The 20249-nt window shown below is 46.2% G+C and overlaps 1 protein-coding gene and 1 non-coding gene across 4 annotated transcripts in view; one reads left to right on the top strand and one right to left on the bottom strand.

Annotated features, from left to right (window-relative positions):
* Positions 1-20249, bottom strand: part of FRMD3 (FERM domain containing 3) — a 264744-nt gene that overhangs the window by 158428 nt on the left and 86067 nt on the right. The gene's annotated exons all lie outside the window — the stretch shown is intronic.
* Positions 16990-17127, top strand: LOC119948354. Its single transcript, XR_005456755.1, has one exon. It is a non-coding gene; the product is annotated as a small nucleolar RNA SNORA7 (small nucleolar RNA).

Below are 20249 nucleotides of genomic sequence, written 5' to 3'. Positions count from 1 at the left end.
CAGTTCTCAGTAGGAGAGACACACAGAAGATACAGGGAGGAGTCTGTAGCAAGCCATGAATGCACACAAATAGTAGTAGTAGATTTTATTAACTCCTTACTGTATGCAGAGAGAGAGCACTGTGCTAAGTGCTGGGATAGAATACACAGGTGGAAATTGGTCATGGTCCCTGTCCCTCATTATTTATGAGACTGAGTTGGCAACAATCCTAGAAATCCTAGGATTTCTCACAGTTGTTTGTCTTTGTTCTAAACTCAGTTTGGATATATTATGACCGTCTCTACCATTAGAGTGTCAACTTCTTGTAGGCAAGGAACTTGTCACTTCTCTGTTTTGTAAGTGCTCAATAAACTCAATGGATTGATTGATTGATTATGTGTATGGCTGAAAATGCCAATGTAGAATCTACAGATCCGGCCACACTGGGCATACAAAAATGCTGTCCCTTGCTGTGTTGTTGTGTTGAACGTTTGCAGCGCCCGGCACCGTTTTCTCTTTTGCCTCTTTATCTCTCATTCGATATAAAGCTTTTACCCCAGAGACAGCTACTCCTTTCTAGCAAGCAGGTCTGTTCTCAGCAGTTGACTCCCGGTTTTCAGATGGGATGCAGCATTGCCTGAGGTTTGGTTTTACAAGGTCCCTAAAACATTTCCTAGTCCCTCTGTGCTTTCTGTTTCTGTTCTGTATTTCCCGAGTGCTTAACAGAGTGCATTGCATCCAGCGTGGGCTCAAATACTAATACTATTTTCCAGGAAAAAAAAAAACCCAGGTCCATTTCAAATATTCCTAATCCCAGAATCCCCGAGACTCTAAATAAAACACATCCACTGGTGTTTAAAAGACTGACTCATCCCTCACCATCTTCTCGGAACCAATATAAAGCCTTGAACAATTTGACAGCAGTCAAACATTGTTGGCTTTTATCTGCTGGCTGTTACATGGAATCCAATCTAACAGAGGAACCACTAGGTTTATGAGGAAATAAAGATATTGCAAGTGAGTTCCAGAAAGCTGAACACACAATCAAAGAAAAGATGCTTGACTATCCCAGTGACCTCTCCTCACTCTAATGAAAGAAAGTTCAAGAATTGACATAGATTCTCAGGTCTTCTTGTCAATGGTGAATCCTGATACACGGCAAGAGAGCAGAAGGGCAAGGCCTAGTGGATAGCACACGGGCCTGGGAGTGAGAAGGACCTGGGTTCTAATCCCGGCTCTGCCACTTGTCTGCTGTGTGCCCTTGAGTACAATACAATTAGTAGACCCAATCCCAGCCTTCAAGGAGCAGACAATCTACTGGGTGAAGAGCACTGTACTAAGCGCTTGGCAGAGTACAACAGACTTAATAGACACAATTCCTTCCCTCGAAGAGACACACTTAAATAAATTCCAGATGCTTGAGGATGCAACAAGGGATAAGCAAAATGGAGTCAAACTACACTTCTGATCCACTGAAAAATGCTTCCAGCTCAAAAGGCTGAGAGCACCATAAAAGTCTTTGAGGCTGGTTCAGTAACACCATCTCCAATAATCATAGTATTTGTGCTATTTGTTAAGTGCTTACCCTGTGCCAAGCACAGTACTAGATACAAGATAATTAGCTCTCACCTGGGGTTCACAGTCTAAGTAGGAGGGAGAACAGGTATTGTGAACCCTCATTTTGCCGATAAAGGAACTGAGGCACAGAGAAGCTAAGTGACTTGCCCAAGGTCACATAGCAGATGAATGGCAGAGCCTGGATTAAAACCCAGGTCCTTTGACTCCCAGGCCTGTGCTTTTTCCACTAGGCCACACTGCTTCTCAGGTTTTCTCCAAAAAAGGTAAGCTCCTTGTGGGCCAGGGTTATGTCTAATAACTCTATCATACTCTCCCAAGTGCTTAGTTGTACAGTGCTCTCTGTTCAAACAATGGGCTCTCAATAAATACTATTGATTGACTGATTTCTAATTCAGCAACTTCAAATAATAACAGCATTTTGCAAATCACAATTATCTGCAAAAATTTCATCCAAAAGAAAACAGGCAGGTCTAATTTTAAATCCACTGGTCTTGAATGCTCAAATTAGGCAGAGCACTAAATCACACACTCAGAAGACCTGGAAAATGGTGGTTATTTCCCTCCTTCTTCCCCGCTCCTCCCACGCCCAGGCCTCCTGGTGGAAAAATTCTTACTGTAGTGACAATCTCACCATACATCTTGATTTTTTCAGCCTATTTCTAATTTTTAAAACCCATCAAATTCATTTACCCAACTATCTCTGAGTCTAGTTGGGCATGTATCAACATTTAGCCCCAGAGACAGAAACTGTTACTAGAAAAATCCCCTGGTAAGCGGGGATTCTCGATAAAGTCATTCTCAGAACTTGAATCTCACATCTTTCCAAATCCCTTCCCCAACAAATGGCATAAGGATATTACAAATATTACAAATGATTCTTCCCAAAGCAAGCAAGACTTCTCCCTTCTGCATGGCAGCAATGACTGAAAAGCACAATTAACCATTTTCTAGCTTTGGAGGGCAGGGAATGTTTGTATACAATGAATGCTCTCTCATTTCTGTGTTTATTTTCCTAAGTATTTTGCATCCTAAAAAACTCTTTCTGCTGAATTCCCTGCTGTCTGGGCAATGACCAGCAGCCCTTGACAGCCTGTTCTGATAGACAGAAGGATGAGAAACAATTCCTCTCATTTCCATTGTTTTTTTTTATTGCACTTGAAACAAACATTAAAAAATTACACTGGTGTCAAAAAGCACAGTGTAGGAGAAGCATATGTTGAAAAAGCATATGTTGAAACCTGCTTAACATTGGTGCAGAATTTCAATCCAATTCATTTACTCTTCTTCTCAGGTCTGAGAGATGAAAACCTGCCTTGCACCCAACACTCCCCATACTCCCCATTTTCATCTAAGTTCTGAACCCTGCAATCTCACCTTCAGAGGACATGTCTTGACCCTGCCCATCGTTTACCATGGGTCTTGGCCTCACAGATGCATTTTTATTAAACCGTTTCCTTCACTGCCCCCGATGGTTACTAATTAATGGCCCCAATAATATAGTAACCATCAGGGGCAAGGAAGGAAATGGTGGAGAGGTGAGAGTGGTTATAATTAGCTTTTTCAGGGGCAAGGAAGGAAATGGTGGAGAGGTGAGAGTGGTTTTAATTAGCTTTTCAGCACTTGCTAGCAGTCATAGTAAGGGTGCTTCTTAAGCGCTTACTGTGTGCACAGCAATGTACTTAGCACTGGGAAAATACAAGTAGGTGAAAATTAGAAACAGTCTCTGACCCTCAAGTGGGTTTTGCAATCTGAGACAAAGGGGACAGGTGACAGTCCCATAAGGAAGGAATTATAAAGGCACAAAAATAACATAAGAGATGAGGGTAACAATACATGTGACAAGAGGGATAGAGCTTTGTAGCTTAGAAAATGCAGTTGCTCCTTAACAAAGAATGCCTTCCCTGAGCAACCAGTCAGAGAGTGATGTGGAATCCCAACTCACATTAACAGGGATATTGCTGCAGAAGGCAACAGGGAACACAGGCTCCTCTACCGACGTGGAGACAAGGCTAGGGCTGACAAGATGGTCAACTCTCGTTAAGAAAAATAAGAATTGATTAACCCTAGCTATACTTCCACCGGGCCTACTGTTTTAATGTGGACGTCCTGCAGCTTGATTCAAGAAACTCAGCAGCCCTCTGGTCACTTGTCCTCCAGTCTGGCCAGCCTCAACCCTAGGGGTCTGGTGACCCACGGGCCCTTGGGAAATAATAATTATTATGGTATTTGGAAAATGCATTCTATGATCAAACTCTGTACTAAGCACTTGGGTAGATAGAAGAGAAACAGCCCAGACACACTCCCTGTTCCACATGGGGCTCACAGTCAAGGGAGGGGGAGATCAGGTACCAAATCCCCAGTGACAGATGAGGTCACTGAGGCACACAACAGTTAAGTGACTTGCCCGAGGTCACACAGCAGACAAATGGCCGAGCAGGAATTAGAACCCAGGTCCTCTGACTCCCAGGTTTGGACTCTTTCCACTAGGCTATACTGCTTCTCTTTCACTAGGGAAATTGCCCTAGTGAGTGGCCTGTGCTCATGTGTGTCCTTTGAGATAATTTCACTTCCCACTGACACCTAGGGAAATTCAGAGAAAAGATGCCTTTCTACTTTTCTTCCTCTCCACTGACCCCTCTCCCCACAACTTTTCCCAAATTACCCGACAACATTAATATAGCCTTCAGCTTCTGGGAGGCAGGAAATGCGTCTACCAACTCTGTTATATGGTCCTCTCCCAGGAGCTTAATACAGTGCTCTCACACAGTAAGTGCTCGATAAATACCATTGACAATGATTGACTGGTTCAGTAGAAAGGACACACTGGCTCTTCTTGCAAGGGCCAAGATCAGTGTTTCTCAAACTGGGGATGGTCTGGCTTGGGAATCACCAAGGATTCGAGTTCTGTAGAGCTGGGAACTTGTTACCTAATCTACCCCTCATTCTGTAGGCCACTATTTCAAAGTTCTGTTTGTCGCTGTTCTACAGCAGAGACTTCAAGAACAGGCATGGCCTAGTGAAAAATGCACAGGCCTAGGAGTCGGAGGACACAGGTTCTAATCCCGGCTCTGTCACTTACCTGCTGTGTGACCTTGGGCAAGTCACTTCACTTCTCTGTGTCTTAGTTCCCTCATCTGCAAAATGGGGGTTCAATACCTGTTCTACCTTCTACATGGACTGTGAGCCCCATATGGGATCTGATTACCATATATCTGCTTCAGTGCTTAGTACAGTGATTGGCACATTGTAAGCACTGAACAAAAACCAAAATTATGATTATTATCATTATTAATCAGGAAAACTCAAGGAAAAAAACCACACCAGCACTGTGCCTCCCTTAAGATAATGTGGCAAGTAGAAGAGAAGGAATGAATTAAAAATCCAGGCTGGTTTCCTAAAGCTGATGACATTTGGGAGGTTCTCAACAAGACTGCTCTTCCTGTCACTTGGAATTCTAATCCTGTCTCCTGAGGCGTTAGTCATTCCGTCCAACTTAAGGTCACACATAAAATGTGTTCATTCTCCTTTCCATCATTCAAGTCTCCACCTAAAAGTGTAAAGGAAATGCCAGTCCTACAACCACCCTTTAGGTCAATCCTTAGACAGCCATATCATTTGGGAGGGTGATGGAGGATGTTGAAGTCCAGTCAGTCGATAAATAATGGCATTTACTGAGCACTTACGGAGTGTGGAGATCTGTTCCAAGCACTCGGGAGAGTACAATACAGTAGGTAGACACGATCTTAATTTGGAGCAGAGGGAGTGAGTACAAGAGTTGGGGAGGGAGTTGGGCGAAGGAATGCGGATGATTCATTCCATGAGAGGAGTTGAGAGGGGTCAAAGCAGCTCACATGAGCCATCTGGCTCACTGTACTTCAATCTCGTCTATCACACCACCAACCCCTTGCCCATAGCCTTCCTCTGACCTGGAACTCCCTCCCCATCCACATACAACAGACCACCACTCTCTCCACCTTCTAAGCCTTATTAAAATCACATCTCCTTTTTCCCTAATTCCCCTTTTCTCTGTGTCGCCTATGCACTTAGGTCTATACCCTTTAGGCACCTGATATACATCCCGCCCTCAGCCACCAGCACTTAAATCCCTATCCGTAATTTATTTATTTATATTAATGTCCCCCTCTAGACCAATGGAAATTCAGTGTAAACTCAGGGACTTTGCTCAGTGCCACAGAAATCCCCGGAGGCTCTGACCTTTCTCCGAGCCTCAGCCAAGCAGCTGGGAGCAGCCCACACGCTGCTTGCCATCCCACTCACATACCAAGTTTTTCTGGAGGAATCCCCAAAGCCTCCCTGCTGAGCAGAGGCACCACACAAATCGCCATGCTTCTTTCATTTTCAATTATGGGAAACTTCAGGGGCTTGCATTTAAACAAAAAAAATTCCATTGAGACTCAAAGCCTGGGGGAAAGTATGCAACCTCCTCATCTACCAATGGGTCTACCAATTCCAATTCCAAGTGCCTTCCCTGACTAAGCCCTCTTTTCCTTTTCTTCCACTCCCTTCTGCATCACCCTGATCTGCTCCCTTTATTCATACCCCTCTCCCAGCCCCACAGCACTTGTATACATATCCATATATTTATATTTATGTCTGTCTCCCCCTCTATACTGTAAGCTCGTTGTGGGCAGGGAATGTGTCTGTTAAATTATTATACTGCATGCCTAGTACAGTACGTGCTCAATAAATACGATAAACTGACTAGCTGGCTTAGTCCAGTGCTCTGCACACAGTAAGTACTCGATAAATACCACTGATTGATACCAAAATGTTTCTTCTTACATTACTCTATATAATTATAATCGTTCTTCTTTTTCATATTCAGGAAATATTTTCGCTCCAAACATTTGCAATCCTCTTGAGTCCTCAGAGGACTGGGAATAGAGTAAACTTAATGTTCTGGTTGTCTGTGCGGAATTTTGAGCTCATAAAAGTCACAGATGGAAATGTCTTTGCTGCTCTCCAACTCATCCCTTGGGGGCCCTTGACCACATCATGAAATTCAGCCGGATCAGTGATACCTGGGTAGTAAAGGGTCTTGCAGCACCTAGCCCAAGAGCAAGTGGGAAATGAACCCTTTCCCAGCATCGAACCTTCCTTTTCCCTCCAGGGGCAACCTTTGAATAATGAATAATGATTGCATTTGTTAAGCAGTTACTATGTGTCAAGCACTGTTCTAAACGCTGAGGGAGATACTAGTTAATCAGATCAAACACAGTCCCTGTCCCTAACAACAACAACAACAACAACAACAATAATAATAATAATAATAATAATAATAATAATTGTGGTATTTGTTAAGCCCTTACTACGTGTCAAGCACTGTTCTAAGCACTGACTGAGGTTGATACAAGATAATCAGGTTCCATTTGGAGCTCACAGTCTAAGTAGGAGGGAGAAGAGGTAAAGAACCCCCATTTTGCACATGAGGGAACTGAGGCACAGAGAACTGAAGTGACCTGCTCAAGGTCACACAGCAGGTAAATGTCGGAGCTGGGATTAGAACTCAGGTCCACTGACTCCCACACCCGTGCTCTTTATTCTAGGCCTTGCTGCTTCACATGGGATTCACGGTCTAAGGGTCCTAAAGAGAGCACCGAGCAGGCCACCGCTATCCCCCACAATGCACCCCTGCACTACCTCCTTGGTTCTATTAGTGGAGTCCTGATAGAAAACTCAATCAATCAATGATATTATTGAGCACTTACTAATGTGCACCAAGCTGAATGGAGAAGGCCGAGGTTAACTGCTTCCGCTAATCTATCCTCCCACTAGTCATCTTTTTTGATTTAATGAGGACCAAATCCTCCCTCAAAACTCCAAATCAAAATCACTTCTGGCCAGTCGGTCACTCTCCCCCACCACATCTTGACCATCCATTTCCGAGCCCAGACCTTTCAGAAACCAGTCCGGCATCCAGCAACGGGCTGATTCTAGAGCCACAAAGGTCTGACGGAAGTACTTCTCAGTCCACAGCTCAATGACTTGGCACAAATTAACCCCCCTTTGCCAAACTGAGGCAAAAATCACAAAGGGGCCCCTGCTAAGGTGAGCAAAAATCTGGTTACCTCATGTGGGTGGGCGGGTAGTGAGGAGGGAGAAGCAAAGAGAGAGGAGAGAAATTTCCATTTCATGGCCTAGATGGGTCAGTTCACCTGGGCTGGCTGCAGAAGGTGCCACTGAAGAAGGGAAAGAAGAGTACTGTTCCCCTCCATCGTCCCATCAATCAATAGTCTTGATTGGGCATTTCTTCTGGGCAGAGAATTGTATTAAGCACTTGGGAGAGTACAGCAGCTGCCGCTGCTGCTGCCACCACTGCCACCGCAGCCTGCTTCCCTGAGAGCTCAGCTTAAGCTCATCAGGTGGAGGAACCAAGTCCCAAAAGGCATAGCCCTTTCCCCCACCACCATCTGGGGCCATTGGGTCACCTTAGCAATGCATAAGTTCAACCACCTTGCCCAGCTTTAAAAGCGACTTGGTCAAACGAAAGGCCAAACATCCGATGGGTGCCCTGATGATTTCAGGGCAGGCAGTGCAAAGGGAGAACAGCATGCACTGAAGTCCTCCCCCTTCATCATCAATGGTATTTATGAAGCACTTACTGTGTGCAGAGCAGTGTGTACTAAGCACTTGGGAGGGTACAACAGAGTTGGCAGACACATTTCCTGCCCACAGCGAGCTTACAGTCTAGATGGGGAGACAGACATTTAAACAAATACATTATTTATAATATATAATTTAAAAGATATGTCCATAAGTGCCATGGGGTTGAGAGTAGGGCGAATATCAAATAACCAACGGTCACAGATCCAAGTGCAAAGATGACACAGATGGGAGAGGGAGCTGGGGAAAAGAGGGCTTAATTGGGGAAGGCTTCCCAGAGGAGATGTTACCTATTATTAATAAGGCTTTGAAGAGGGGGAAGAGTGGTGGTCTGCATATATGGAGCAGAGAGGACTTCCAGGCCAGAGAGAGGACAAGGAAAAGGGTTGGTAGGCAAGATTGGGGCACAATGAGTAAACCGGCACTCGAACAGCGAATTGTGCAGGCTGGGCTGGAGTATAATCATATTCTTGGTTAGTGCTCTTTCAGCTCTGCAGTCTTTCAAGCATGCCAATGCATTTCACACTAATAAACTGGGAGCTTCGTTAGGGTGGTTAGCTTTATGATTCAACAAGAAAACTTAATGAATGTAATCGAAGGACGAACATTACTTCTACCCATTGACTTTCATTTTCCAATTTTATCTCAGTCACTATGTATACACACATTCTTGTGAATAATAGATAGGAAACGTCAGCTTCGGCCACCCCAATGATTAGGCAAAAAAAATCCTCCCAAGGATTCTGTCTCTCCCACCGGCTTCCCCAACTTCAGCATTTCCGTACCACCTGAGCACTTGTGTATTCAATCAATTATTCGATGGAATTTATTAAGCACTTGTGTGCCAAAGCGCTGTAGCACTTGGGAGAGTATGGATTGGTAAACACGATCCCTGCCCTCAAGGAGCTTACCGTCTAGAGGACTTACATCTTACAGCTTTACGTCCACCCAAGCCAAAGAACCATGTCTAACTCCTACTTGAGTATTCTCTCCCAGTGCTTAGTACAGTGCTCTGTAACAATAATAATAATAATAATGGTATTTATTTAGTACTTACTATGTGCCAGGCACTGTAATAAGCACTGGGGTGGATAGAAGCAAATCGGTTGGACACAGCCCCTTATCCCATGTGGGCTCACAGTCTCAATCCCCATTTTACAGATGAGGTAACTGAGGCACAGAGAAGTGAAGTGACTTGCCCAAGGTCACACAGCAAACAAGTGGTGGAGGCAGGATTAGAACCCAGGTCTTTCTGACTCAATCAATCAATCAATCAATCGTATTTATTGAGCGCTTACTGTGTGCAGAGCACTGTACTAAGTGCTTGGGAAGTACAAGTTGGCAACATATAAAGACAGTCCCTACCCAATAGTGGGCTCACAGTCTAAAAGACTCCCAGGCTTGTGCTCTATCTACCAGGCCATGCTGGAATAGGATGTGCTTATGTCAATTTCTTAGTTATTTTCAGTGCCGTGGCTCTCTCTTTCACAGCTCCCCCTGGCTGAACAACCGAGCTCGGATGCAGCGCTTAGAGTTCATGTGAAACCGGGAGGGGAACACAGCAGTTCTGAAATAAGGCGGGGGTTCAGGGGCCCCCCTAGAAAAATGCTCTAGGATTGTGTGAAATGGGTAAACTTTTAAAATGGCAAGTGCGATGTCAGCACATGACACACACTACATCACGTGTGCCTCCTTGTCCAGGTCTCATGAGGGGCTGTCACTGGTACCCCAGTGAAGAGAGAGAGGGAGAGGCAGACAGAGAGAGAGAGAGAGAGAGAGAGAGAGAGAGAGTGTGTGTGTGTGTGTGTGTGTGTGTGTGTGTGTGTGTCAGAGAGCCAAAAGACAAAGAGACAGAGATGGAGACAGGACACTAAATGAGAAAAACAAAACCTGAAATCATGAAAAAGAAACTTCAACTTTATAGCGCAGAGATGCCATGTCTCAGGAGGCCTCTGTCAGAGACACAAAGCTGCTGCTTCTACCAAGCCTCCTACTCATTGGCTGTTCTCTGGGTATATGCAGACTCTCTTAGGGGGCTAAATGTGACAGTCTCAGAGTCTAAAAATCGCTGCTTCATTACTACATTATACACACAAATGGAAGGATTGATTCAAGAAATTCCTTGGCTTTTCCAAGAAAAAAATACCTTTTTTTTTTTTAGCAAAGCAAGCTACTACATATGGAGATGACTTTTCACTTAAAAAAAAAGCACCAAATACTGTGGATTTGCTTTTGATTCGCTAAAATATGTTGACACCATCCTGCTCTGAAGATGCACTGCTGAAACCTCACATGGATACGAGGCAAGATGTGCAAACATGTTTCCTCTTTCCAAATCTCCTGCCTCGTGATAACTGCTCAAGCTTTTTCCTAACACAGAAATCCCATTTGGTCACAGAGCTGCTGTTTGGAGAAGACATTACCCTAATTAGATGAATCAGTTTAATTCTGAGAGAGCGGCAAGAGTGGCTTTTGTTATACTCCATACCATATGGAGGATGGCCTAGAGGACAGAGCCCAGGCCTGGGAGTCAGAAGACTTGGGTTCTAATCCCAGTTCTGCCCCTTGCCTGCTATAGGACCTTGGGCCAGTCCCTTCACTTTTCTCTACATCAGTTTCCTCATCAGTCAAATGGAGATACAATACCTCTCCTCTAGACTGTGAGCCCCAAGTTGGACAGAAACTGTATCTGATCTGATTATCTAGAATCTACTCCTGCACTTAGGACAGTGCTTGTCACATAGTAAGCACTTAAATGCCACAATTGTTTTATTATTATTAGCAACATTAATTAGATAACCTGTTCCCTGGCTATTCCTTGGTGTTCCCTCTGCCTCAAAAGACCTAGTTGTCTCATGCGCTCAATAAATACGATTGATTGATTGATTGATTGATTGATTGGGAACCAGATGGGAAACTAGCCCACTGAGAGCACTCAAGAATACTGGAGATCCCTTTCATTCATTCATTCACTCACTCACACCCTTGGTGACCTCATTCGCTCCCACGGCTTCAACTATCATCTCTACGCTGATGACACCCAGCTCTACATCTCTGCCCCTGCTCTCTCCCCCTCTCTCCAGGCTCGCATCACCTCCTGCCTTCAGGACATCTCCATCTAGATGTCTGCCCGCCACCTAAAACACAACATGTCCAAGACTGAACTCCTTGTCTTCCCTCCCAAACCCTGCCCTCAACCTGACTTTCCCATCACTGTTGACGGCACTACCATCCTTCCCGTCTCACGAGCCCACAACCTTGGTGTCATCCTCGACTCTGCTCTCTCATTCACCCCTCACATCCAAGCCGTCACCAAAACCTGCCAATCTCAGCTCCGCAACATTGCCAAGATCTGCCCTTTCCTCTCCATCCAAACCGCTACCCTGCTCGTTCAAGCTCTCATCCTATCCCGTCTGGACTACTGCATCAGCCTTCTCTCTGATCTCCCATCCTCGTGTCTATCCCCACTTCAATCCATACTTCATGCTGCTGCCCGGATTGTCTTTGTCCAGAAACGCTCTGGGCATGTTACTCCCCTCCTCAAAAATCTCCAGTGGCTACCAATCAATCTGCGCATCAGGCAGAAACTCCTCACCCTGGGCTTCAAGGCTCTCCATCACCTCGCCCCCTCCTACCTCACCTCCCTTCTCTCCTTCTACAGCCCACCCCGCAACGTCCGCTCCTCTGCCGCTAATCTCCTCACCGTGCCTCGTTCTCACCTGTCCCGCCATCGACCCCCGGCCCACGTCATCCCCCAGGCCTGGAATGCCCTCCCTCTGCCCATCCGCCAAGCTAGCTCTCTTCCTCCCTTCAAGGCCCTACTGAGAGCTCACCTCCTTCAGGAGGCCTTCCCAGACTGAGCCCTTTCCTTCCTCTCCCCCTCGTCCCCGTCTCCATCCCCCTCATCTTACCTCCTTTCCTTCCCCACAGCACCTGTATATATGTATATATGTTTGTACATATTTATTACTCGATTTATTTATTTATTTTACTTGTACATATCTATTCATTTTATTTTGTTAGTATGTTTGGTTTTGTTCTCTGTCTCCCCCTTTTAGACTGTGAGCCCACTGTTGGGTAGGGACTGTCTCTATATGTTGCCAACTTGTACTTCCCAAGCGCTTAGTACAGTGCTCTGCACACAGTAAGCGCTCAATAAATACGATTGATTCATTCATTCATTCAATCGTATTTATTGAGCGCTTACTGTGTGCACAGCACTGTACTAAGCACTTGGGAAGTACAAGATGGCAACATCACCACCCTTTGTCACACAGCCTCCCTCCGTCACCTCACATGGTCCCGGACAGACCAGCGGAAAACTACACAGTCTGTAATAAAATATCACAACTCGAGAAGCAGCGTGGCCTAGCAGAAAGACCACAGGCCTGGGAGTCAGAAGGACCTGGGTTCTAATCCCGGACTCTGCCAATTGCTTGATGTGTGACCTTGGGCAAGTCACTTCATTTCTCTGTGCTTCAGTTTCCTCAACTGTAAAATGGGGATTCAATACTGTTCTCCCTCCTATTAAGACTGTGAGCCCCCTGTGGGACAGGGACTGTGCCCGACCTAATTCATTCATTCATTCAATCGTATTTATAGAGTGCTTACTGTGTGCAGAGCACTGTACTAAGCGCCTGGGAAGTACAAGTTGGCAACATATAGAGACGGTCCCTACCCAACTGCAGGCTCACAGTCTAGAAGGGGGAGACAGACAACAAAACAAAACGTATTAACAAAACAAAATAAATAGAATAGTAAATATGTACAAGTAAAATAAATAGAGTAATAAATCTGTACAAACATATGTACAGGTGCTGTGGGGAGGGGAAGGAGGTAGGGCCAGGGGGGGCGTGGAGAGGAAGGAGGGGGCTCAGTCTGGGAAGGCCTACTGGAGGAGGTGAGTGCTCAGTAGGGGAAGGAACCAGTGGAGAGTGAGCGGTTGAATATGGAAGTGAAGGAGGGGAGGAGGGACGGGGCGAGAGATTTCATAAGAAGAGAGAGAATGGGGCGAGAGATTTCATAAGAAGAGAGAGAATGGGGTCAGAAGCACAGGTGGCCGGAGTAGCACTTGAGAGGAGGGAGGAGATCTCATCTGAGGATACTGCTGGGAAAGATGGGAGAATAGTGGAGAGGGTTGAGAGCCGGTGGGTTGGAGAAGGGGGAGGAGTGACTTTGGGGAGCTCAGACCTGATGGAGTTAATTTTACTAATGAAGTAGGAGGCCAGATCGTTGGGGGTGAGGGAAGGAGGAGGGGGAGGAACAGGAGGCCTGAGAAGGGGGTTAAATATAAGGAAGAGTTGACGGGGATGATGGGCATGGGTGTCAATAAGGGAAGAGAAATAGTTTGTCCTGATCCTTCATGATCCTTCAGAGCTCTGAGTCCTCCAATAAGGTTGCTCCCAATCAATCCATCGTAGTTATTGAGCGCTCACTGGATGCAGAGCCCTGCACAGGAGAAGCGGCAAGGCGCTCCTAATTAACCTGTACCTATCCAGGCACTTAGAACAGTGTTTGACACATAGTAAGTACTTAACAAATACCATTAAAAAAACAAGGAAAAAGGAAGTGTATGGTGGTCCCATTTCAATTTCCCAGTCAGGCAATCAATCAACTTGTGTTGATTGAGTGCCTTCTGTGCGCAGAGCACTATACTCCAATAGAGTTAGTAGACAAGATTCCTGCCCTCAAGGAGCTTACCATCTAGCACATGGGGCAGAGACTAAAATAAAGTGCAGGTTGAAGGAACATAAATAACATAAATAACAAGGTTATTGAGAAGCCCAAACTAGCCTTGCTTACCCCCCTGAGCTACCCAAGTCAGTGCAAATCTATTCCAAGTTGCCTCAAACATAGGTCTGATTCAAACTTTTCTGAACCAAGGATTTTCAACAAAAACAAAAGAGCTCAATATCTGTGAGATGAGTGGCATGAATCCAAGAGAGAGTTTTAGCAGATTCAAACCTTTGTCTGCCCAGACCCCCAGTGAGGATAGGCGTAATGCAAAAATTAAGGACAAAAGTGGTAAAAAAAAAAACCAACCACGAGCACATCGTAATGGACCAGAAAAGCATCCCCGGATCCCAATCAGGCGGAAAAGTGCATCTCTGAAAAGCATTTACTCCCCATTCGTCTCTTCGTTTTCCCGGGCAAAACATATTAATCATGCACCAATTTTAGTTTCCCTCCAGGGTAGGCAATATGGGCTGCAATCTCCACCAAAGAGTGTTTGCTCACAGACGGGGAGACATATTTTGCTTCCTGTTATCCAACCCAAAAGAGAAAGCAAATGGCCTGAATTGATTTGACGCTGCCAGAAAAGACCAGTCTGTCGTGGAGAGCTCCAGGCCACCATCTTCTTAATAGCAGGTTTACACCCATTGCCTAGAGCCAAAGGAGAAGAACAAAGTCTTTTTTTTCCTTACCCCCTACCTATTTCCCCTCACCGCCCTCCCCCAGTCTCCTTTCCCTCCCTCTTCTCCTTTCCCTACTACACCTGGCATCTTGATTAGTCCCAAATTACAGTCTCCTACATTCGCCTTGCCAATTTCCAGGCTGGGGCAAATAGAAATCAGGCAGAGAGCTGAAAAGCCATTCAATAGGTTTTCTCCTTTTCCTTCCCTTTTTCCATGGGGTTGGCATGGGAGTTTGAGGGGTGGCTGCAGAGTGAGTGCAAAATTGACATGATCTCATCTTGAATCAATCATGTTCATTGAGTGCTTACTGTATGCGAGCACCGTATTAAGCACTTGGGAGAGTACAACAGAGTTGGTAGACACATTCCCTGACCACAGTGAGCTTACAACATGACCACTCACCTTCACGGTCACTTCCCCAAATCCTCCTGCAGCCTTTTATTTAATGGTATGCATTAAGCACTTACTATGTGCCAGGTACTGTACTAAGTGCTGGGGTAGATACAAGCTAATCCCACATGGCTGCCCCACATGGGGCTCACAGCCTTACTCCCCATTTTACAAATGAGGTAACTGAGGCCCAGAGAAGTGAAGTGGCCTGCCCATGGTCACCCAGCAGACAAGTGGCAGAGCCAGAATTAGAACCCAGGTCCTTCTGATTCCCAGGCCCAGGCTCTCTCAACTACACCATCTGCTTCAGGCTACCCCTCCAATCACTCATCCAAGTGCTCCCAGCATCAGAACTCCAAGGGAAAACCCCATCCCAAAGCTAGTAAGAAAACCTTCCAGTGGCCCCACTCCCCAGCCTGAATAGCAAGAAACCCTCCTGAACATGCTTATTTTCCCTATCTGGAAATCTGTTCCCTGCCAAATCCAATTATAATTCATCGACCTCCTGTGTTTAACACTTATCTGGGTCACCAAGGATTGGCTGCTAAGTTTAATGACTTCCAAAAGTTCTTATTTATGCCCATGGGAAGAAAGCAAGAAAATCCAATCCTTTGGTGTTGCCTACATCTTCACCTTCACATTATTTGTATGGCAAAGAAGGAAGGGCTTGGGCTAGCTATTTTTTTTGTGGTACTTGTTAAGCACTTACTATGTGACAAACACTCTTCTGAGTGCTGGGGTAGATATCCAGGACTGGGAGTCAGAAGGACCTGGGTTCTAATTCCGGCTCTGCCACTTGTCTGCTGGGTGACCATGGGCAGTCCACTTCACTTCTCTGGGCCTCAGATACCTCATTTGGGGTAGGTCCCAGCTCTGCCACTTGGCTGCTGTGTGACTTTGGGCAAGTCACTTAACTTCTCTGTACCTCAGTTCCCTCATCTGTCAAATGAGGATTAAGACTGTGAGCCCCACATGGGACAACCTGATTACCTTGTATCCCCCCCAGCGCTTAGAACAGTGCTTGGCACATAGTAAGCACTTAACAAATACCATCATTATTATTATTATTACAAGTGAATTAGGTTGGACACAGTCCCTGTCCCACATGGGGCTCACAGTCTAAGTAGGAAGGAGAAGAGCACAACTGAGACCCAGAGAAGTGAAATGACTTTCCAAAGGTCACACAGCAGGTGGGTGGTGGAGCGGGATTAGAACCCAGGTCTTCTGAGTCCCAGTCCGATGCAGTTCGCAGCTCCCTGCAGCTCCGGAAATAAAAGGTGGCATAGCCAGTACCCACAGTGCCAGCACTACTGTGGTAGAGATGTCCACTTCCCTGGATTGCCTTTCTTCCACCACCTGGGCCAGCCAAAGCAACTGACCCCTGCCTCCCCTCCCAGCAGCAGGAAAAAAATCCAATTCAATGGTATTTGACTGTAAACTCCCTGTGAGCAGGGCTCCCCTCTACCAACTCTTCTATTGTACTTTTCCAAGGGCTTAGTACAGTGTTCTGCACACAGTAAGCGTTTGATAAATACCACTGGTCCATTGAGTGAGCACTTACTAAGTGTTTGGGAGTGCTTGGGAGAGTACAATAACAATAGAGAAGCAGCATGGCAGAGTGGATAGAACACAGGCCTGGGAGTCAGAAGGTCATAAATTCTAATCCCAGCTCCACCACTTGTCTGCTGTGTGACCTTGGGCACATCACTTCACTTCTCTGTGTCTCAGTTACCTCATCTGGAAAATAGGGATTAAGACTGTAAACCCTACAAGGGACAGGGACTGCATCCAACCCAATTACCTTGCTCCTACCCCAGTGCTTAATACAGTGCCTGGCTCATAGTAAACTCTTAACAAATACCACATTTATTATTATTACACGATTTCTGCCCTCAAGCTCTCACTCCTGGAGACCAGTTCAATTCAGTGATTGTGGGGAGCCCAGGTTTGGACTGGGGTGAGCCCTAGAACTCAGCCATAATCAGATGGGCAAGAGTCTTGGACCCTCTCAGGATTGCACCTGGAGAGTTTCCAGTCCTCTACCAGTCTCAGCTATGAGAGGGAGAGTCAAGCAGAGGCATACCCATTCCATTCCTCGCTTGGCCGGTGGCTAGCGAGTGGAAGGCAATCCACTACAAGTCAAAACTCACCTGTGCTGGGTAGCAATCAATCAATCATATTTATTGAGCGATTACTGTGTGCACAGCACTGTACTAAGCGCTTGGGAAGTACAAGTTGGCAACATATAGAGACGGTCCCTACCCAACAGTGGGCTCACAGTCTAGAAGGGGGAGACAGAGAACAAAACAAAACACATTAACAAAATAAAATAAATAGAATAGATATGTACAAGTAAAATAAATAGAGTAATAAATACATACAAACATATATACATATATACAGGTGCTGCGGGGAAGGGAAGGAGGTAAGGCGGGGGGGATGAAAAGGGGGACGAGGGGGAGAGGAAGGAGGGGGCTCAGTCTGGGAAGGCCTCCTGGAGGAGGTGAGCTCTCAGTAGGGCCGTGAAGGGAGGAAGAGAGCTAGCTTGGCGGATGTGGGGAGGGAGGGCATTCCAGGCCAGGGGGATGACGTGGGCCGGGGGTCGATGGCGGGACAGGCAAGAACGAGGCACAGTGAGGAGATTAGCGGCAGAGGAGCAGAGGGTGCGGGCTGGGCTGTAGAAGGAGAGAAGGGAGGTGAGGTAGGAGGGGGCGAGGTGATGGAGAGCCTTGAAGCCGAGGGTGAGGAGTTTCTGCCTGATGGGAGACAGTCGAGTGCGGAGACTCAAGTTTACTGCGTGGAAGGAGGCAATGGTAAACCACTTATGGATTTTTCCCAAGAAAACTCTAGGGATCCACTACCAGAACAATTGCAGGTGGGGGTGGGGCATGCTGGGAGTGATGTGTCCATGGAGTCGCTATGGGTCGGAGACTACTCGACTCGACAGCATAAGACAAGACCCTTGGAGTAGGGGATCAAAGCAACTGCCTTGGAGAGTGGCAGAGTTGGTCGGTAAGAAACTAAATCAGCCCTCGCAATCGATCAGTCTGTAGAGTACTGATTGAGCTCCTGAGTGCTTCTAGACTGTGAGTCCACTGTTGGGTAGGGACTGTCTCTATATGTTGCCAACTTGTACTTCCCAAGCGCTTAGTACAGTGCTCTGCACACAGTAAGCGCTCAATAAATATGATTGATTGATTAGGAGACTACAATACAGTTAGACATGATTCCTAATACTGATAATAAGGATGATGATGATGATCAATCAATCAATCAATCGTATTTATTGAGCGCTTACTGTGTACAGAGCACTGTACTAAGTGCTTGGGAAGTACAAGTTGGCAACATATAGAGACAGTCCCTACCCAACAGTGGGCTCACAGTCTAAAAGGGGCTCACAGTCTAAAAGATGTAAAAGTCTAAAAGTAAGTCTAAATGATGATGATGGTATTTGTTAAGCACTTACTATGTGCTAAGCACTGTTCTAATGATGATGGTTCAGTTCTTGCTAGCTACCATGGACTGTGCTGAGCATTGAGATCGATAAATGACAATCATGTCGGACATAGTCCCGGTACCATGTGGGGCTCCTAGTCAATGGGGGAAGGAGAACAGGGTCTTCATCCCCATTTCACAGATAAAAATAATGAGGCACAGAGAAGTGAAGTGACTTGCCTGATGGGCGGCCCTGTTCCACCCTTGCCCCCCATCTCTTGGTGTGCTCTTCAACAGAGTGAACCTATGACACAGCCCTGGAATTATGGCAGCCTCCCAAGAGCCCTGGAAGAAGGAAGACCCAGCACTGCCTCCATCCAATGGATAATAATAATGATACTTGTTAAGCACTTACACTATGCTAAGCACTGTTCTAAGCACTGGGGTAGATACAAGTTAATCAAGTTGAACACAGTCCCTGTTCCCCATGGGGCTCACACTCTTAATCCCCATTTTCCAGATGAGGTAACTGAGGCCCAGAAAAGTGAAGCGATTTGCCCAAGGTCACACAGCAGACAAGTGGTGGAGGCAGGATTAGAACCCAGGTCCTTCTGACTCCCAGGCCCTGCTCTATCCGCTACACCATTCTGCTTAGTGGCCTCTACACTGTGAGCTCGTTGTGGGCAGGGAATGTGTCTGTTTATTGTTCTAGTGTCCTCTCCCAAGAGCGTAGTCCAGTGCTCTGCACGCAGTAAGCGCTCAACAAATATGATTGAATGAATGAATGACTGATCCCTTGGGACCCTCCTTAGTCTGGACTCAGCATGCTGGGGCTGCCTAGGCAGAATCAGGCATGGGCCAGCTTTCCGGAGTCAAAGCAAAACAGGAAAGCCCCTTCCAACCTACCCCAAAGTCAGAGACGTGGTCAGAGCTGCATAGACAATCCTATTACCCTTCCGTGCCTCGGCTAAGGTCCACAGGCCATTCAGTTCTGTCAAGGAATACAAACCTAGAGAGCATCCAGCCTTCCAACAAATCACTTGGATTTTTTGGCAAGATGTGGGGGGCTCCGATGGTTCCCATGCAAACAATTCCAGCTGCTTTCCCTGGCACTGCTCATGTGGAGAAATGGAGTACAGCTGCAGGCTGAACTAGGAAATTCCTATTTTCGCTATACATCTTAGAATTAGAGATGTCACATGGTCTAGTGGAAAGAGCATGGTCCTAGGAGTTGGAGGACCTGGAATCTAATTCCACCTGTGTCACTTGCCCGCTGTGTGACCTCAGGCAAGTCACTTCTCTGGGCTTCAGTTTCCTCAACTGTAAAATGGGGATTCAATACTTAAGCTGTGAGCCCCATGTGGAACAGGAATGCATTAGACCTGATTACCTTGCATCTACCCCCCAGCACTTAGAACAGTGCTTGACATATAGTATGTGCTTAACAAACACCATTTAAAACCAAATTATAAACTGCCCTCTCTGCAAACTATTGGAAGGACCCGGTGAGCTCTCTGTACTAAGGACCTCAAATTCAGGCATGCCGAGATGTTCGGTTTGCACATGTCTTTGACTTCCAGGCCCATGTTCTTTCCCCTAGGTCCTACTGCTTCTCAATGCCAGAAATGTTTCTTGTCAATGGTATCTACTGAATGTTTACATGTGCAGAGCACTTTATTAAGAGCTTAAGAAAGTAGACACATTCCCTGCCCACAATGAGCTCACAGTCTAGAGGGAGAGACGAAGTAAAATAATAGTATGTACCTAAGTGCTGCGGAGCTGAGGGTGGGGTGAATTAATGGGTACAAATCCACGGGCAAGGGCCGA

Source organism: Tachyglossus aculeatus, chromosome X4 (genome assembly GCF_015852505.1).
Source record: "Tachyglossus aculeatus isolate mTacAcu1 chromosome X4, mTacAcu1.pri, whole genome shotgun sequence".
Classification (NCBI taxonomy): Eukaryota; Metazoa; Chordata; class Mammalia; order Monotremata; family Tachyglossidae; genus Tachyglossus; species Tachyglossus aculeatus.
Note: the sequence above shows the minus strand (reverse complement) of the source record. Positions and strands in the feature narration are given on the sequence as shown.